The 17,224-nt window shown below is 47.4% G+C and overlaps 1 pseudogene; it reads right to left on the reverse strand.

Annotated features, from left to right (window-relative positions):
- Positions 1 to 2,564: 2,564 nt before the first annotated feature.
- On the reverse strand, positions 2,565 to 17,003 carry LOC133242550 (melanoma-associated antigen 9-like; annotated as a pseudogene).
- Between the last annotated feature and the right edge of the window lie 221 nt (positions 17,004 to 17,224).

Below are 17,224 nucleotides of genomic sequence, written 5' to 3' on the forward strand. Positions count from 1 at the left end.
CCCTGGGTCCTGAGGGAGCTGCCTTTTCTGGTCCCCCTCCTCCAGGAAGCACCCAGGCCCTGGCAGTGTGTTTGTGTGTCGCCAAGGGGGTCTTTGTCAGCCGTGGCTCGGGACACTTGTGTTGTGCACACACAAGCTCTCATGACGTCCAAGGCCTGCCTTTCTCTGCCTCACTCTTCTGCCCCTGTGCTTAGTGTCCACCCCCTGGTTTCCCCAGCCCAAAGGCCCTCCAACTGCTGCCCTCCCTCACTGCAGCTTGGGAGACCTGGAGCCTCAGGGATCCATCTGTGTTCCCTTCCCTCCCATATCGGAGGAGCCTCCTGTAGGGTCTTATCCCAGTGGGAACTGGGACCATACAGTCAGGCTTTCCCTCCCTCCTGCTCAGTGATGAGCTAGTCAGCCTGGCAGGTTCAGTTGGGCAGGAGGCCCCATGGCAGCAGCAGGGACAGGGCACCACCCTCAGGCTGGAGGCGCTGGGACTGGACAAAGATGCCGGCCCCGAGCAGAGTCAGTTCTCAGCAAAGCACAGAGCAGCCCCACAGGGCTTCTGATTCTCCTTGTCCCCTTCCTTCCACAGGCCTGATTTTTGTCACCTCAGAGGCATCGTGTAGCACTGAGAAGAGGAAGGTATGAGAAGTCGCAAGGTCAGGCCGTGGCCTGGGGTGGGCGGGAAGGGTGGCGGCTCCAGAGGAATAGAGAACAGGGCTCTGAGCCCACCGCGGCCCTCACTAGCACGTGATCCTGGGAAGATGGCCAAGCCCCGTGGCCTCAGTTCTTCATCTGGGAGGCGAGCGGGTGTGAGGAGCCCCGTGTGTTGGGTTGCAGGATGGACATAAGGGATGAGACAGAGCTCGCAGGGCCTGGCAACAGTTGACCCTGTGATAACAGGGCAGGAATCTTTTACACTGTTGCCCCCAGAAAATCCTCCACTGTCCACTGGATGGGGTTGGCTACTTTGTGGTCCAGGGAAGGTTAGAGAATATGCACCTCAATAGGATGTGGAATTCCTAATTAGCCAAACAGGATGTTTCATAAATAAAACTAAGAAACTTTTCTACTTAGACTGTAGTGGACCATAGTGTTAGTCGCTCAGTCATATCTGATTCTACAACTCCATTGACTATAGATTGCCAGGATCCTCTGTCCATGGAATTCTCCAGACAAGAATAGTGGAGTGAGTTGCCATGCCCTTCTCCAGGGGGATCTTCCTGACCCAGGGATTGAACCCAGGACTCCCACAATGCAAGCAGATTCTTCATTGTATGGGCTACCCAGAAAGGCCTATTTCCAGTTAGAGGACCTGTAAAATTTGGGTGTGGAGGAGTGTTCCAGCAGGACCCAAGCAGCTCCAGGAAACAGAAGCAGGAACCACTCTTTGCATGTGTCCCAGGTGGTCTTGCATCCAAATACTTACCTTCCGTCATTGCAGCACCAATAAATGTTGAGTCTTTGATTACAATGCCCAATTACAATGAAGATAATTGAAAGCTAGTTAACACCTTGAGTTCTGGGCCCCCAGGACCAGGAAAGAGAGGGTCAGTCCATGGATTTCTGGGCATCACTTCAAGGGAGTGAGATGGGAGTTCTTCAGGATTCCTAGCAGATAATGGGTAGAAAACACCTGCGCCATCCTTGTGGTCAGCAGCAAAGTGACAAGAGCTAGGACCCCTTCCATGCTGCCCCCAAAAGAGATCTCTCTGGGGTTTATTCAAGAGCCAAAAGGACACCTTACAGCAATGTCCCATTTCCCCTCCCTCCCATGATGCACCTCATATGACTGTGGCTCCCAGACCATCGCTCTAGGTATGGGAGTGTCCTGCTTCTCCCAGTGTCCCCACTGCTAACACAGGGCCTTTCATGGAGCAGAGGCTCCATAAATGTCTTTTCAATAAATGTGCCAGTGAGGAGGGGGCTGCTTGACTCAGATAAATTGCTACTTCTTTTGATAACCCAGGAAAATCCACATAAACTGAGATCCCTTAGCTGTACAAAATGAACACACACAAGGTATAAGAAGCAAGAATTCACTAATATCATTTTTTATTTTCTAATTTTTCCACCAACTATATCACTGCTAAATAAATTCACATTTCCAAAATCATTCTAATTCTAATTCCATGTTATCTTGTGCAGGACCACAGAATAAAATGGACGTGTTCCTACTCTCTTTCATAGAACAGGAAAACTCTTCATCTTGAACTGGTTAAGTACAAACACAGTGTGATGATCAACGTCATTGACATAGTTAGATACTGGAATGCATTGTCTTCTATAAAAAGGAATAACATTTGAAAAATTCCTAAAGAAAACAGAGATGAGCCTCCATGTCATTGTAGAGAACAGGAACACAAAGATGCCACACACCGGGTTCCCCCAACGGGCCCGGACCTTCACTGCTGAGAAGGCTGACTGTTTCCTCTTCAATAACAAAGGGAAGAATCAGCCTCCTTTCCTGCCCCCTAGGACAAGCTGTGGGACATGGGCCCGGAAGGAGCCTGGCTGCTGCTCTGGCTCAGAGTCCTCTTTCCTCCTCCCTCGCAGCCTTTGCAGAGGGGTTGGAAGGAGCTGGGACCCCTTCAACCAACTCTGTCCAGATATTCCAGGTCTTTAAACTTGCTGGTCTCCACATAGCCCTGGGGACCCCACAGGAACTCGTAGCAAGCAGGGTCATCATCAGGCACCTGCCGGTACACCAGGTACCCCTCCTGCACCCACACTTGGGTGAGCAGCTCCCTGGGCTCCCCATAGATGAAGTGTTCTTACCGAGACACACCCCCATCCTGCTGAGTGCTCCCCAGATCTCCTCCTCAGGGGCGTGGCCGTCCTCCACAGCGATCAGGCACAGGATCACCACCAGGAGGCCGGCCTTGGGCAACCTCTGCCCATCGCTCAGCATCTCACTGAGGGTGAGGCCCAGGGAGGGGACCAGGATATAGGTGTGCTCACTGGGGTCCACCTCCTTCACCTCCAAGCTAAAGACCAGCTGCAAATACTCTGAGGCTTGACCGAAGACCACCTGGTCCTGGTAATCTTTGAGCACACTGTTCAGCACTTCTGCCTTTGTGATCGGCTCCTTGGCAAGACACCTGCTGAGGAGGAATTGCACCAGCTCATTCTTCTTCACCCGCAGTGCATCTCAGAGCCAGGATCTGGCATCTTCCTGGTCACGTGAGGTGCTTAGCACTTCATCTTGCCTGCTGAGGCCATTCTCTTCATATTGGCTCCCCAGAGTGGCAGCCATGGCATTGGGAGAGGGCCAGACACCCAGAGGGCTCTGGGGGAGACTGGGTGTTGCAGCAGCAGCCACTTCCTCCAGGGTACCCCGGACCGGGAGAAGGAGAAGGTAGCTGCATCTCCTTCCTCTACTTGCTCCTCCTCCCTCCACCTGCTGCTGCTGCTGGTCCTCCTCCTCCTTCTCTACCTCCTGCTCCTCTTCATTCTCCTCCCCCTCCACCTCCTCCTCCACCTCCTTCTCCTCACCCCAAATGAACTGTGCCTCCATCAGGCCCTCTTCCTTTCTTGGATCCTGAAAGACTCTCTCAGGCTGGTAGAGCTCATGCATCCCTTGCATGATGACCAGGGTTGACGTGCAGACAGGAGTGAGGCAGGGGGACAGATGGGGATCCTGGGCCTGCGGGAGAGGGTGGTTGTGAGCGTCCTCGGCTGAGAAACCCACCCTGGGCGGTCTGACTCAGGCCACTTACAAGTCTCCCCTTGAGGGGTGCTCTCAGGCCTCATAGAGGAGCTCCTCCTAAGCGGCCTAACCCCTGGCTACCTGAAGGAGGACGTGAGGTGGCTCACCAGTGTGCAGTCAGCACAGCTTGAGGTTGTGGGGCTGACATGGTGGGGAGGATTAGGGCCTTTTGGGGTCCCCACTGTTCTGGGATGTGGAGTCCCTGGTGCACACTCAGGGTAGCCAACTCACCTTGACTCTTGGCACTGCCTGGACCTCCTCAGCTCTCTGACCTATGGACTCGGGCCTCAGACATCTGCCTTTGCCTCCTGGTTCCTGGAGCCCCTGTGAGAGAAATGGAGGGACACCTCGGGAGTAGATTGTGGCACAGACTTGGGCCTTCTGTGCTGGTAGGAGGGGTGGACACTGTGAGGCCCCCACAGGCCACCACCCACAGGGTAGGTGGTCCTCTTGGGGCTCTCTTGTAGTGCCCCCTTTCCCCTGGCACGGCCTGGACCCTCCCCTATGGGGACTTGCAGGGTAACTCAGAACAAAACCTGCATCTTTACAGAAAGCACTGAGGGGCACCAATGTGGCCACACCTGCCCAGGGCCTCCCACAGGTCGTAGGCTGGGGAAATGCTTGGTCATCACCTCCTCCTCATGTCTGGCCTGGCCTCCTAACACTTCCCTCAGAGGTGGGGGTCTGCTCAGTCCTGCCTCGGGGCCTCGGGAGTCCAACCTCTGTGGCTCTGATGCCTCCACCCTCCGCCCTAACACCTCACCTCCCGAGGCTCCTAAGCCAGAGCTGATAAACTGCTCACCCCACTCTGGGGCCTCCAAGACCCACCACAAGGGCCAGGATGCCTCCCTGCCTTGGGGTCTAACAGCCTCAGTCCTTCCTCACATGGAGCCTGGTCTCCAGGCAGGACACAGGATTCTCCCATTCACCATTTTGAGGCCCTACCACTCTCACGAGGTCCCCAGTCTCTCAGACCCGGATGTCAGGAAATGCTGCACGAGGTCGTCCTGCCCGGGGAATACCAGGGTCCCCTGTGTTCTGGGGTCTGGTTCCCACAGTCCTCCCTCAGGGTCCTTCCCTTGACTCCCGCTACGACCTGGGCTCTGTCCTCTCTACACCTGAGGCCCAGCTAATCACGCCAGACCCCCAGTCTCTCTGAGACCGGGATGTCAGGAAGTCAGGAAAAGCCCAATGTGCTCTTCTCACCCGAGGGTCTCCCATGGTGGACGAGAGGAGCGGGGATCTCTGAGTCCCGTCAGTCCTCCCTTGGGGTCCTCTCAGTCCTCCCTCAGGACATTACCTTGTCCCCAGGCAGGACCCGGGATTCTCTCCTCTCCCAATATCTGGCCCCGTCCCTCTTACCAGGTAGGCAGTCTCTCTGAGACCCGGATGTCAGGAAATGAGGACCAGCCTAGAGAGCTAATTCCACATCGAGGCCTCCCAGGGCTGAAGGTAGGGGCAGTGACCTGTGGGGTCCCCTCAGATTGGGGTCCAGGATCCCCTGAGTGCTCCAACAGTGTACTCCTTTGACTTCTTGGAGGAACTGCACCCTCCCCTCTGCCCACATGAGACTCCACCCCTTATCCCAGGTCCCCAGTCTCTCTGAGGCCCGGATGTCAGGAAGTAAGGAAAGGCCCAGTGTGCTCTTCTCACCCCAGGGTCTCCCAGGGTGGACGACAGGGTTGGGGATCTCTGAGTTTCGTCGGTCTTCCCTTGGGTTCAGTCCTCCCTCAGGACATTACCTTGTCCCCAGGCAGGATCTGGGATTCTCTCCTCTCCCAATATCTGGCCCCGTCCCTCTTACTGGGTAGGCAGTCTCTCTGAGACCCGGATGTCAGGAAATGCTGCACGAGGTCGTCCTGCCCGGGGAATACCAGGGTCCTCTGAGTTCTGGGGTCTGGCCATAGTCCTCCCTCAGGGTCCTCACCTTGACTCCCGCTAGGACCTGGGCTCTGTCCTCTCCACACCTGAGGCCTGGCTAATCCCGCCAGGGCCACAGTCTCTCTGAGACCCGGATGTCAGGAAGTCAGGAAAGGCCCAGTGTGCTCTTCTCACCCGAGGGTCTCCCACGGTGGACGACAGGGGCGGGGATCTCTGAGTCCCGTCAGTCCTCCCTTGGGGTCCCCTCAGTCCTCCCTCAGGACATTACCTTGTCCCCAGGCAGGACCTGGGATTCTCTCCTCTCCCAATATCTGGCCCCGTCCCTCTTACCAGGTAGGCAGTCTCTCTGAGACCCGAATGTCAGGAAGTGAGGACCAGCCTGGAGTGCTAATTCCACATCGAGACCTCCCAGGGCTGAAGGTAGGGGCAGTGACCTGTGGGGTCCCCTCAGATTGGGGTCCAGGATCCCCTGAGTCCTCTGTCAGTGTATTCCCTTTGACTTCTTGGAGGACCTGCACCCTCCCCTCTGTCCACATGAGACTCCACCCCTTATCCCAGGTCCCCACTCGCTCTGAGACCCTGATGCAGAAGTCAGGACACCCTGTGAAGTGCTCATCCCACCGCCAGGGATGCCCAGGGTGGCAGCAGAGGCGTGGAACTGTGGGGTCACCTGTGTTTTCCCTCTGGGTCCTCATCCTGAGCTCTGGCAGGTCCTGGGATGCCGAAGTCCTCGGCAGAGACCAGACCCTCACACCAAGGGCCTCACTGCCCTGAGGCCCCTGGAGGAGGCTGTGGACATTCTAATATGGCTCCAAGCCCAAAGCTTCTTAGTGACTGAGGATGCCATGGGCTGAGATGATGTCCCAGGAGTCACTCAGCCTTCCTTGTGTTCTTCACCTTGACTCTCAGCTAGTCTGGGCATTGCCCTCTGCCCACCTGATTTTGCTTCCCTTAGAGACCCAGACCCTCTCGAGCCAGGACACCCAAGAGGAAAACCAGGGTTCAGGGCTGGTTCCCACAACCCTGCCGGTGTCTCCCAGGGCTAAAAGCAGTGACCGCCTGTATGTCCTAGGGTCCCAGAGTCCCCCTCAGCAGTCTACCTTGACTCCTAGCACACCTGGGCTCCTTCACACTTCTGACCTGAACTCGAGCTCTGTGACTCTCACTTCTCCCCTCCCAGCAAGATCAGCGATGTCACAGCTGGATGTCACACCCCATGGTCACCCAGGGCTGTCAGGTGAGCCACACATGCATCCCCTAGGAACCCTCAGTCTTCTGTGCCTCACCTGGGGTCAATGCAGGATGTGGGCCCCTTCTTCTGTCCACAGGAGACTTGTCCATAGACCAAGACTCTGACTCCCTGTGTTCACTGAGGACGCCAGGCGAGGGGGTTAATTTGACAGGCTGGCCCAGGGTCCTCAGGAGTCCCAGTAGGCATGAAGTTGTATTCTATGGGACCCTCTGTCTGGGGTGACTGGATCCTCTTGTTCCCACTGGAGGGGGCCTCCATGACCCTTTAGAGAAGGCTGCAGTCCCAAAACAGCCTGATGGCACAGATGCTTGTTGGGGGGGCTACAGCATCCATGACAGTGGGGGACACAGGGAACAACACATCTTCTCGTGGGGGCCCCTCAACAAGCACCAGATTTCAGAAACTTTTTGTGGAAAAGATGTTTTAGCTGAAGAGGGTTAACCGCAGCAACGGCCAGAGTTTATTCAAACTCGTCCATTGAGTCGGTGATGCCATCCAACCATCTCATCCTCTGTTGTCCCCTTTTCCTTCCACCTTCAATCTTTCCTAGCATCAGGGTCTTTCCAAATGAGTCAGCTCTTCTCATCAGGTGGCCAAAGTTTTGTAGTTTCAGCTTCAACACCAGTTCTTCCAATGAATATTCAGGACTGATTTCCTTTAGGATGGACTGGTTGAATTTCCTTGCACTCCAAGGGACTCTCAAGAGTCTTCTTCAACACCACAGTTCAAAAGCATCAATTCTGTGGCCAAAACTTCCAAAACTATGTTGAATAGTAATGGTGAAAGTGGGCACCCTTGTCTTGTTCCTGACTTTAGAGGAAATGCTTTCAATTTTTCACCATTGAGGATAATGTTTGCTGTGGGCTTGTCATATATAGCTTTTATTATGTTGAGGTATGTTCCTTCTATTCCTGCTTTCTGGAGAGTTTTTATCATAAATGGATGTTGAATTTTGTCAAAGGCTTTCTCTGCATCTATTGAGATAATCATATGGTTTTTATTTTTCAATTTGTTAATGTGGTGTATTACATTGATTGATTTGCGGATATTGAAGAATCCTTGCATCCCTGGGATAAAGCCCACTTGGTCATGATGTATGATCTTTTTAATGTGTTGTTGGATTCTGATTGCTAGAATTTTGTTAAGGATTTTTGCATTTATGTTCATCAGTGATATTGGCCTGTAGTTTTCTTTTTTTGTGGCATCTTTGTCAGGTTTTGGTATTAGGGTGATGGTGGCCTCATAGAATGAGTTTGGAAGTTTACCTTTCTCTGCAATTTTTTGGAAGAGTTTGAGCAGGATAGGTGTTAGCTCTTCTCTAAATTTTTGGTAGAATTCAGCTGTGAAGCCGTCTGGACCGGGGCTTTTGTTTGCTAGAAGATTTTTGATTACAGTTTCCATTTCCGTGCTTGTGATGGGTCTGTTAAGATTTTCTATTTCTTCCTGGTCGAGTTTTGGAAAGTTGTACTTTTCTAAGAATTTCTCCATTTCTTCCACGTTGTCCATTTTATTGGCATATAATTGTTGATAGTAGTCTCTTATGATCCTTTGTATTTCTGTGTTGTCTGTTGTGATCTCTCCATTTTCGTTTCTAATTTTGTTGATTTGATTTTTCTCCCTTTGTTTCTTGATGAGTCTGGCTAATGGTTTGTCAATTTTATTTATGCTTTCAAAGAACCAGCTTTTGGTTTTGTTGATTTTTGCTATGGTCTCTTTTGTTTCTTTTGCATTTATTTCTGCTCTAATTTTTAAGATTTCTTTCCTTCTACTAACCCTGGGGTTCTTCATTTCTTCCTTTTCTAGTTGCTTTAGGTGTAGAGTTAGGTTATTTATTTGACTTTTTTTCTTGTTTCTTGAGGTGTGCCTGTATTGCTATGAACTTTCCCCTTAGGACTGCTTTTACCGTGTCCCACAGGTTTTGGGTTGTTGTGTTTTCATTTTCATTCGTTTCTATGCAAATTTTGATTTCTTTTTTGATTTCTTCTGTGATTTGTTGGTTATTCAGCAGCGTGTTGTTCAGCCTCCATATGTTGGAGTTTTTAATAGTTTTTCTCCTGTAATTGAGATCTAATCTTACTGCATTGTGGTCAGAAAAAATGCTTGGAATGATTTCTATTTTTTTTGAATTTACCAAGGCTAGCTTTATGGCCCAGGATGTGATCTATCCTGGAGAAGGTTCCATGTGCGCTTGAGAAAAAGGTGAAATTCATTGTTTTAGGATGAAATGTTCTATAGATATCAATTAGGTCTAACTGGTCTATTGTATCGTTTAAAGTTTGTGTTTCCTTGTTAATTTTCTGTTTAGTTGATCTATCCATAGGTGTAAGTGGGGTATTAAAGTGTCCCACTATTACTGTGTTATTGTTAATTTCTCCTTCCATACTTGTTAGCATTTGTCTTACGTACTGTGGTGCTCCCGTGTTGGGTGCATATATATTTATAATTGTTATATCCTCTTCTTGGATTGATCCTTTGATCATTATGTAGTGACCTTCTTTGTCTCTTTTCACAGCCTTTGTTTTAAAGTCTATTTTATCTGATATGAGTATTGCTACTCCTGCTTTCTTTTGGTCCCTATTTGCATGGAAAATCTTTTTCCAGCCCTTCACTTTCAGAGCAGAAAAAGAAATAAAAGGAATCCAAATTGGAAAAGAAGAAGTAAAACTCTCACTGTTTGCAGATGACATGATCCTCTACATAGAAAACCCTAAAGATTCCACCAGAAAATTACTAGAAATAATCAATGACTATAGTAAAGTTGCAGGATATAAAATCAACACACAGAAATCCCTTGCATTCCTATACACTAATAATGAGAAAACAGAAAGAGAAATTAAGGAAACAATTCCATTCACCATTGCAACGGAAAGATTAAAATACTTAGGAATATATCTACCTAAAGAAACTAAAGACCTATATATATAGAAAACTATAAAACACTGGTGAAAGAAATCAAAGAGGACACTAATAGATGGAGAAATATACCATGTTCATGGATTGGAAGAATCAATATAGTGAAAATGAGTATACTACCCAAAGCAATTTATAGATTCAACGCAATCCCTATCAAGCTACCAATAGTATTCTTCACAGAGCTAGAACAAATAATTTCACAATTTGTACGGAAATACAAAAAACCTCGAATAGCCAAAGTGATCTTGAGAAAGAAGAATGCAACAGGAGGAATCAACCTACCTGACTTCAGGCTCTACTACAAAGCCACAGTTATCAAGACAGTATGGTACTGGCACAAAGACAGAAATATAGATCAATGGAATAAAATAGAAAGCCCAGAGATAAATCCACACACATATGGACACCTTATCTTTGACAAAGGAGGCAAGAATATACAATGGATTAAAGACAATCTCTTTAACAAGTGGTCCTGGGAAATCTGGTCAACCACTTGTAAAAGAATGAAACTAGACCACTTTTTAACACCATACACAAAAATAAACTCAAAATGGATTAAAGATCTCAACGTACGACCAGAAACTATAAAACTCCTAGAGGAGAACATAGGCAAAACACTCTCTGACATACATCACAGCAGGATCCTCTATGACCCACCTCCCAGAATATTGGAAATAAAATCAAAAATAAACAAATGGGACCTAATTAACCTTAAAAGCTTCTGCACATCAAAGGAAACTATTAGCAAGGTGAAAAGACAGCCTTCAGAATGGGAGAAAATAATAGCAAATGAAGCAACTGACAAACAACTAATCTCAAAAATGTACAAGCAACTCCTACAGCTCAACTCCAGAAAAATAAACGACCCAATCAAAAAATGGGCCAAAGAACTAAATAGACATTTCTCCAAAGAAGACATACAGATGGCTAACAAACACATGAAAAGATGCTCAACATCACTCATTATCAGAGAAATGCAAATCAAGACCACCATGAGGTACCACTTCACACCAGTCAGAATGGCTGTGATCCAAAAGTCTACAAATAATAAATGCTGGAGAGGGTGTGGAGAAAAGGGAACCCTCTTACACTGTTGGTGGGAATGCAAACTATTACAGCCACTATGGAGAACAGTGTGGAGATTCCTTAAAAAACTGGAAATAGAACTGCCTTATGATCCAGCAATCCCACTGCTGGGCATACACACTGAGGAAACCAGAAGGGAAAGAGACACATGTACCCCAATGTTCATCGCAGCACTGTTTATAATAGCCAGGACATGGAAGCAACCTAGATGTCCATCAGCAGATGAATGGATAAGAAAGCTGTGGTACATATACACAATGGAGTATTACTCAGCCATTAAAAAGAATACATTTGAATCAGTTCTAATGAGGTGGATGAAACTGGAGCCTATTATACAGAGTGAAGTAAGCCAGAAGGAAAAACATAAATACAGTATACTAACGCATATATATGGAATTTAGAAAGATGGTAACAATAACCCGGTGTATGAGACAGCAAAAGAGACACTGATGTATAGAACAGTCTTATGGACTCTGTGGGAGAGGGAGAGGGTGGGAAGATTTGGGAGAATGACATTGAAACATGTAAAATATCATGTAAGAAACAAGTTGCCAGTCCAGGTTCAATGCACGATTCTGGATGCTTGGGGCTAGTGCACTGGGACGACCCAGAGGGATAGTATGGGGAGGGAGGAGGGAGGAGGGTTCAGGATGGGGAACACATGTATACCTGTGGCGGATTCATTTCGATATTTGGCAAAACTAATACAATTATGTAAATTTTAAAAATAAAATAAAATAAAAAGCATCAATTCTTCGGCACTCAGCTTTCTTTATAGTCTAACTCTCACATCCATACATGACTACTAGAAAAATCATACCCTTAACTAGACAGATCATTGTTGGCAAAGAAATGTCTCTGCTTTTAAATATGCTGTCCAGGTTGGTCATAACTTTCCTTCCAAGGAGTAAGCGTCTTTTTGTTTCATGGCTGCAGTCACCATCTGCAGTGATATTGGAGCCCCCAAAAGTAAATCCTGCCACTGCCACTGTTTCTCCGTCTATTTGCCATGAAGTGATGGGACCAGATGCCATGATCTTTGTTTTCTGAATGTTGAGCTTTAAGCCAACTTTTTCACTCTCCTCTTTCACTTTCATCAAGAGGCTCTTTAGTTCTTCTATGCTTTCTACCATAAGCATAGTGTCATGTGCATGTCTGAGGTTATTGATATGTCTCACGGCAATCTTGATACCAGCTTGTGCTTCATCCAGCCCAACGTTTCTCATGATGTACTCTGCATAGAGTATGGTGGCAATAAGCATGGTGGCAATATAAAGCCTTGACATACTCCTTTTCCTATTTAGAAAAGGAGTTTGTTGTTCCATGTACAGTTCTAACTGTTGCTTCCTGACCTGCATACAGATTTCTCAAGAGGCAGTTCAGGTGGTCTGGTATTCCCATCTCTTTCAGAATTTTCCACAGTTTATTGTCATCCACACAATCAGAGGCTTCGGCATGGTCAATAAACCAGAAATAGGTGTTTCTCTGGAACTTTCTTGTTTTTTTTTTTTTTTTTTGTTTTTTTTATGATCCAGCGGATGTTGGCAATTTGATCTCTGGTTCCTCTGCCTTTTCTAAAACCAGCTTGAACATCTGCAAGTTCATGGTTCACATCATGTTCAAGACTGGCTTGGAGAATTTTGAACATTACTTTACTAGCATGTGAGATGAGTGCAACTGTGTAGTAGTTTGAGGATTTTTGGCATTGCCTTTCTTAAGGATTGGGATGAAAACTGACCTTTTCCAGTCCTGTGGCCACTGCTGAGTTTTCCAAATTTCCTGGCATATTGAGTGCAGCCCTTTCACAGCATCATCTTTTAGGATTTGAAATAGTTCAACTGGAATTCCATCACCTCCACTAGCTTTGTTCATAGTGATGCTTCCTAAGAGCCTATTGAATTCCCATTCCAGGATGTCTGGCTCTAGGTGAGTGATCACACCATCTTGATTTTCTGGGTCGTGAAGATCTTTTTTGTACAGTCCTTCTGTGTATACTTGTCACCCCTTCTTAATATCTTCTGCTTCTGTTAAGTCCATATCATCTCTTTCCTTTATTGAGCCCATCTTTGCATGAAATGTTCCCTTTGTGTCTCTAAATTTCTTGAAGAGATCTTTCGACTTTCCCATTCTATTGTTTTCCTCTGTTTCTTTGCATTGATCACTTAGGAAGGCTTTCTTATATCTCCTTGCTATTCTTTGGAACTCTGTATAAAAATGGGTTTATCTTTCCTTTTCTCCTTTGCTTTTCACTTCTCTTCTTTTCCTGGCTATTTGTAAGACCTCCTCGGAAAGCCATTTTGCTCTTCTGCATTTTTGTTTCTTGGGGAAGGTCTTGATCCCTGTCTCCTGTACAGTGTCACGAACCTCCATCCATAGATCATCAGGCCCTCTGTCTGTCGGATCTAGTCCCTTAAATCTATTTCTCACTTCCACTGTATAATCATTAGGGATTTGACTTAGGTCATACCTGGATGGTCTAGTGGTTTTGCATACTTTCTTCAATTTAAGTCTAAATTTGGCAATAAGGAGTTCATGATCTGATCCACAGTCAGCTCCCAATCTTGGTTTTGCTGACTGTATAGAGCTTCTCCATCTTTGGCTGCAAAGAATATAATCAGTCTGATTTCGATGACCATCTGGTGATGTGCATGTGCAGAGTCTTCTCTTGTGATGTTGGAAGACAGTGTTTGCTATGACCAGTGCCTTATCTTGGAAAAACTCTATTAGCCTTTGCCCTGATTCATTCTGTACTCCAAGGGCAAATTTGCCTGTAACTCCAGGTGTTTCTTGACGTCCTACTTTCACATTCCAGTCCCCTATAATGAAAAGGACATCTTTTTTGGGTGTTAGTTCTAGAAGGTCTTGTGGGTCTTCATAGAACCGTTCAACTTCAGCTTCTTCAGCATTACTGGTTGGGGCATAGACTTGGATTTCCGTGATATTGAATGGTTTGCCTTGGAAATCAACAGAGATCATTCTGTCATTTTTGAGACTGCATGCAAACAGTGGACCACATTCTGATAAAATGTGGTCCACTGGAGAAGGGAATGGCAAACCACTTCAATATTCTTGCCTTGACAACCCCAGAAACAGTATGAAAAAGCAAAAAGTTAAGATACTGAAAGATGAACTTCCCAGATTGGTAGGTGCCCAATATGCTACTGGAGGTCAGTGGAGAAACAACTCCAGAAAGAATGAAGAGACAGAGCCAAAGCAAAACAACACCCAGCTGTGGATGTGACTGGTGATGGAAGCAAGGTCCGATACTGTAAAGAGCATTACTACATAGGAACCTGGAATGTTAGGTCCATGAATCAAGGAAAATTGGAAGTGGTCAAACAGGAGATGGCAAGAGTGAACGTTGACATTTTAGGAATCAGAGAACTAAAATGGACTGGAATGGGTGAATTTAAGTCAGTTGACCATTATACTTACTATTGTGGGCAAGAATCCCTTAGAAGAAATGGAGTAACTCTCATAGTCAACAAAAGGGTCCGAAATGCAGTACTTGGATGCAATCTCAAAAACAACAGGATGATCTCTGTTCATTTCCAAGGGAAATCATTGAATATCACGCCCCTGTGGATGCTGTAAAAGTCCACCAGCCCCATGATCAATGTGCTTTAAATGACAGGCTTTCCCCTGCGTGACATTCAGTCTACTTGGGGCAGTGAGTCTGCAGGAGAGCTTGGAATCCCCAGAAGCTGGGACAGAAGGGAACAGAGAGTACAGTGGAATGAGAGAGCAGGCCTGTAGCCTGAACATAAGAGCCATCTTCAGCAGGCTGTGCCTCTGATCCCCACATCCAGGAGCCTTCTCGATGCTCACATCCTCCTTCCTACACCCTGCCCTCCTCCATGGCCCTCATGTCCTTTTCAGGAGGGATGGTGACTCGATGGGCCTGGGGAGGCCACATGGGGGAATCCTGTGTCAGTCTCTCATGAACAATGATGCTTGGCTTCCCTATGTTTTTTCCATTATGTGACCTGAGGCATCAGGTGGGACGACAGCTGGACCTCCCTTGACTGTCAGGGAGACAGGTCAGGCCCCTGGGGGGATGGGGCTTTGCCCCCAGGTGAAGCTCACTTTGAATACGTATCCTGCTACTGATAACCGTGAAATCATGGACACTCAAAGTCTGGGTTTCTCCAGCTGTAAAATGAGCCTTGTAACCGTACAAGGTGAAAGCACTGGTGTGAGTTTCCATTTGATGTGACCTATCTGTAAAAAGCCTGGTCAGTGGATGTAGCTATTGTTCTGAGGGTCTGAGATGTACCTTCCCCAACATTGGAAAGTTTCCTAACCAGTACATATCTTCTGAAACTCATGTTCATTGATGGGTGCAGTTTTTCTTTTCTCCCCGAAAATCTTTTATGGAGAATGGTACATTTCACAGGTCTTAACTGTTACATATGACATAACTGGTCTAGACCGAGCATGGGTGTTGGTCACGGTGCTGGACCAGGGAAGGGCAAATGCTCTGGGCTGTGGGAAACAGCCAGAGGGAGGAGCATAAAGACCTCCTCCACGTGGACTCTCCTGATCCAAACCCCCTCCACAAGGCTCTGAGAAAGAGGGTCCTCCTGTGGGACCTACTGAATGTCTAGGGAATGTGTCTGCCTTGGACCTATCGCCTCCTCTCCCAAGTGCATGTTTCCTTGGGTGTGGAACCTTATTCCAAATATCCCCTGCGCAGCCTGGAACTGGAGGGTCTCCTCTCCACCCCATTACTTCAAAACAGTCTTCCTCACATAAAGTCTTTCAAGGTGTGAAACACTCTTGAGTTACCCATTCCCGGTCTTAAAGTGCTGTTTTAGCTGCTATCTTCAATTTTGTTTTCTGCTTTTCCTTCTGGAAAGCAGTCAGAATAGGAATTATGTCCAGAGGAAGTGAACCTGCTCACATAGTGCCCAAAGCTGCCTCCTGATGGTTCAGGCAAGACTCTAAAATACTTTAGTCTGGCTGTGTCTTTCCCAGCTTGATCCCTAGTGATCAGTCGACCTAAGAAGTCACTTGATGACGTCACACATCCAGGAACACACAAAGAATATCTACACATCTATTAGAATGGCTCAACTCTGCTCCTGGGACAACACCACACTCTGTTGAGGATTTGGACCATCGAGAACTCCCATTCATTATTGGTGAGAATACAAAACGTCACAAGCATGTTGGAAGACAGCCTGGCAATTTCTTATAAAACTAAACATGCTCTTACTGTATGATCCAGCAACCCTATGGGTCTTCACCAAAAAGACTTGAGAACTCATTACACATGAATGCTATTAGTGGCTTTACTTATTATTGCCAAAACATAGATGTAAACAAGACATCGTTGAGTCAGTGTAAGGATAAACTTTGGCATATCTAGAAAGTGGAATTTCATTTACAATTATCCAAACAAATAGAATGTACAACACCAAGAGGGAATCCTAGTACAAACTATAATCTCTGGGTGATTATGACATATCACTGTAAGTTCCTCAGTTATAATGAATGTATCGGTCTGGTGGGGTTCTTAATAACAGGTGAGGCTATGTTTGTTTGGAGCCAGGAAGTAAATGGAAAAATCGCTGTACCATCTCTCTATTTTTGTGTCCTTGGAAAAGTGCTTTAAAAAAATAAAACAGTCTTGGTCTTCCCAGGTGGCTCACTGGTAAAAAATCCACCTGCTAAAGCAGGAGATATGGGTTTGATCCCTGATCCAGGAAGATCTCACATTCCTCAGAGCCACTAAATCAATGTGCTGCAACTATTGAGCCTGTGCCCTAGAGCCCTTTGGAAAATGGATAGGCTACCCACTCCAGTATTCTTGGGCTTCCCTTGTGGCTCAGCCAATAAAGAATCTGTCTGCAATGAAGGAGACCTGGGTTCAATCCCTGGGTTGGGAAGATCTCCTGGAAAAGGGAAAGGCTACCCACTCCAGTATTCTGGCCTGGAGAATTCCATGGACTGTATAGCCCATGGGGTCGCAAAGAGTTGGACAAGACTGAGCAACTTTCACTAGAGTCCATGAGCTGAAGCTACTGAAGCCCAAGTGCCTAGAGCCTGTGAAGGACAGCATCGCTCATCCCTGGGGTGTGGTGGCCTCGGTCCCCCACCTACCCCGAAGGCCCAGAAGCCAAAGACAATGATGATGAAGTCCATGGTGTCTGCCAGAAACATAAGCACATACATGTTGGTGACGGTGCTCTAGTCAGGGTGGATGAGGTCATAGAACTGCCTGATGGGCACATAGAGCTTCAGGGTCCTATGGGACAGATGCTCAGTGTAGGGTGGGTGGAAATGCAGGACCCACCAGAGTCCCATCATTCTACCCACTGCTGCCCTCCCCACAGCTCTGCCTCCCACCTCCATCCTCAAGACACTCCGCTGGGGGCAGGGGCTCCTGTTCTGAC

Source organism: Bos javanicus, chromosome X, assembly GCF_032452875.1.
Source record: "Bos javanicus breed banteng chromosome X, ARS-OSU_banteng_1.0, whole genome shotgun sequence".
Taxonomy (NCBI): domain Eukaryota; kingdom Metazoa; phylum Chordata; class Mammalia; order Artiodactyla; family Bovidae; genus Bos; species Bos javanicus.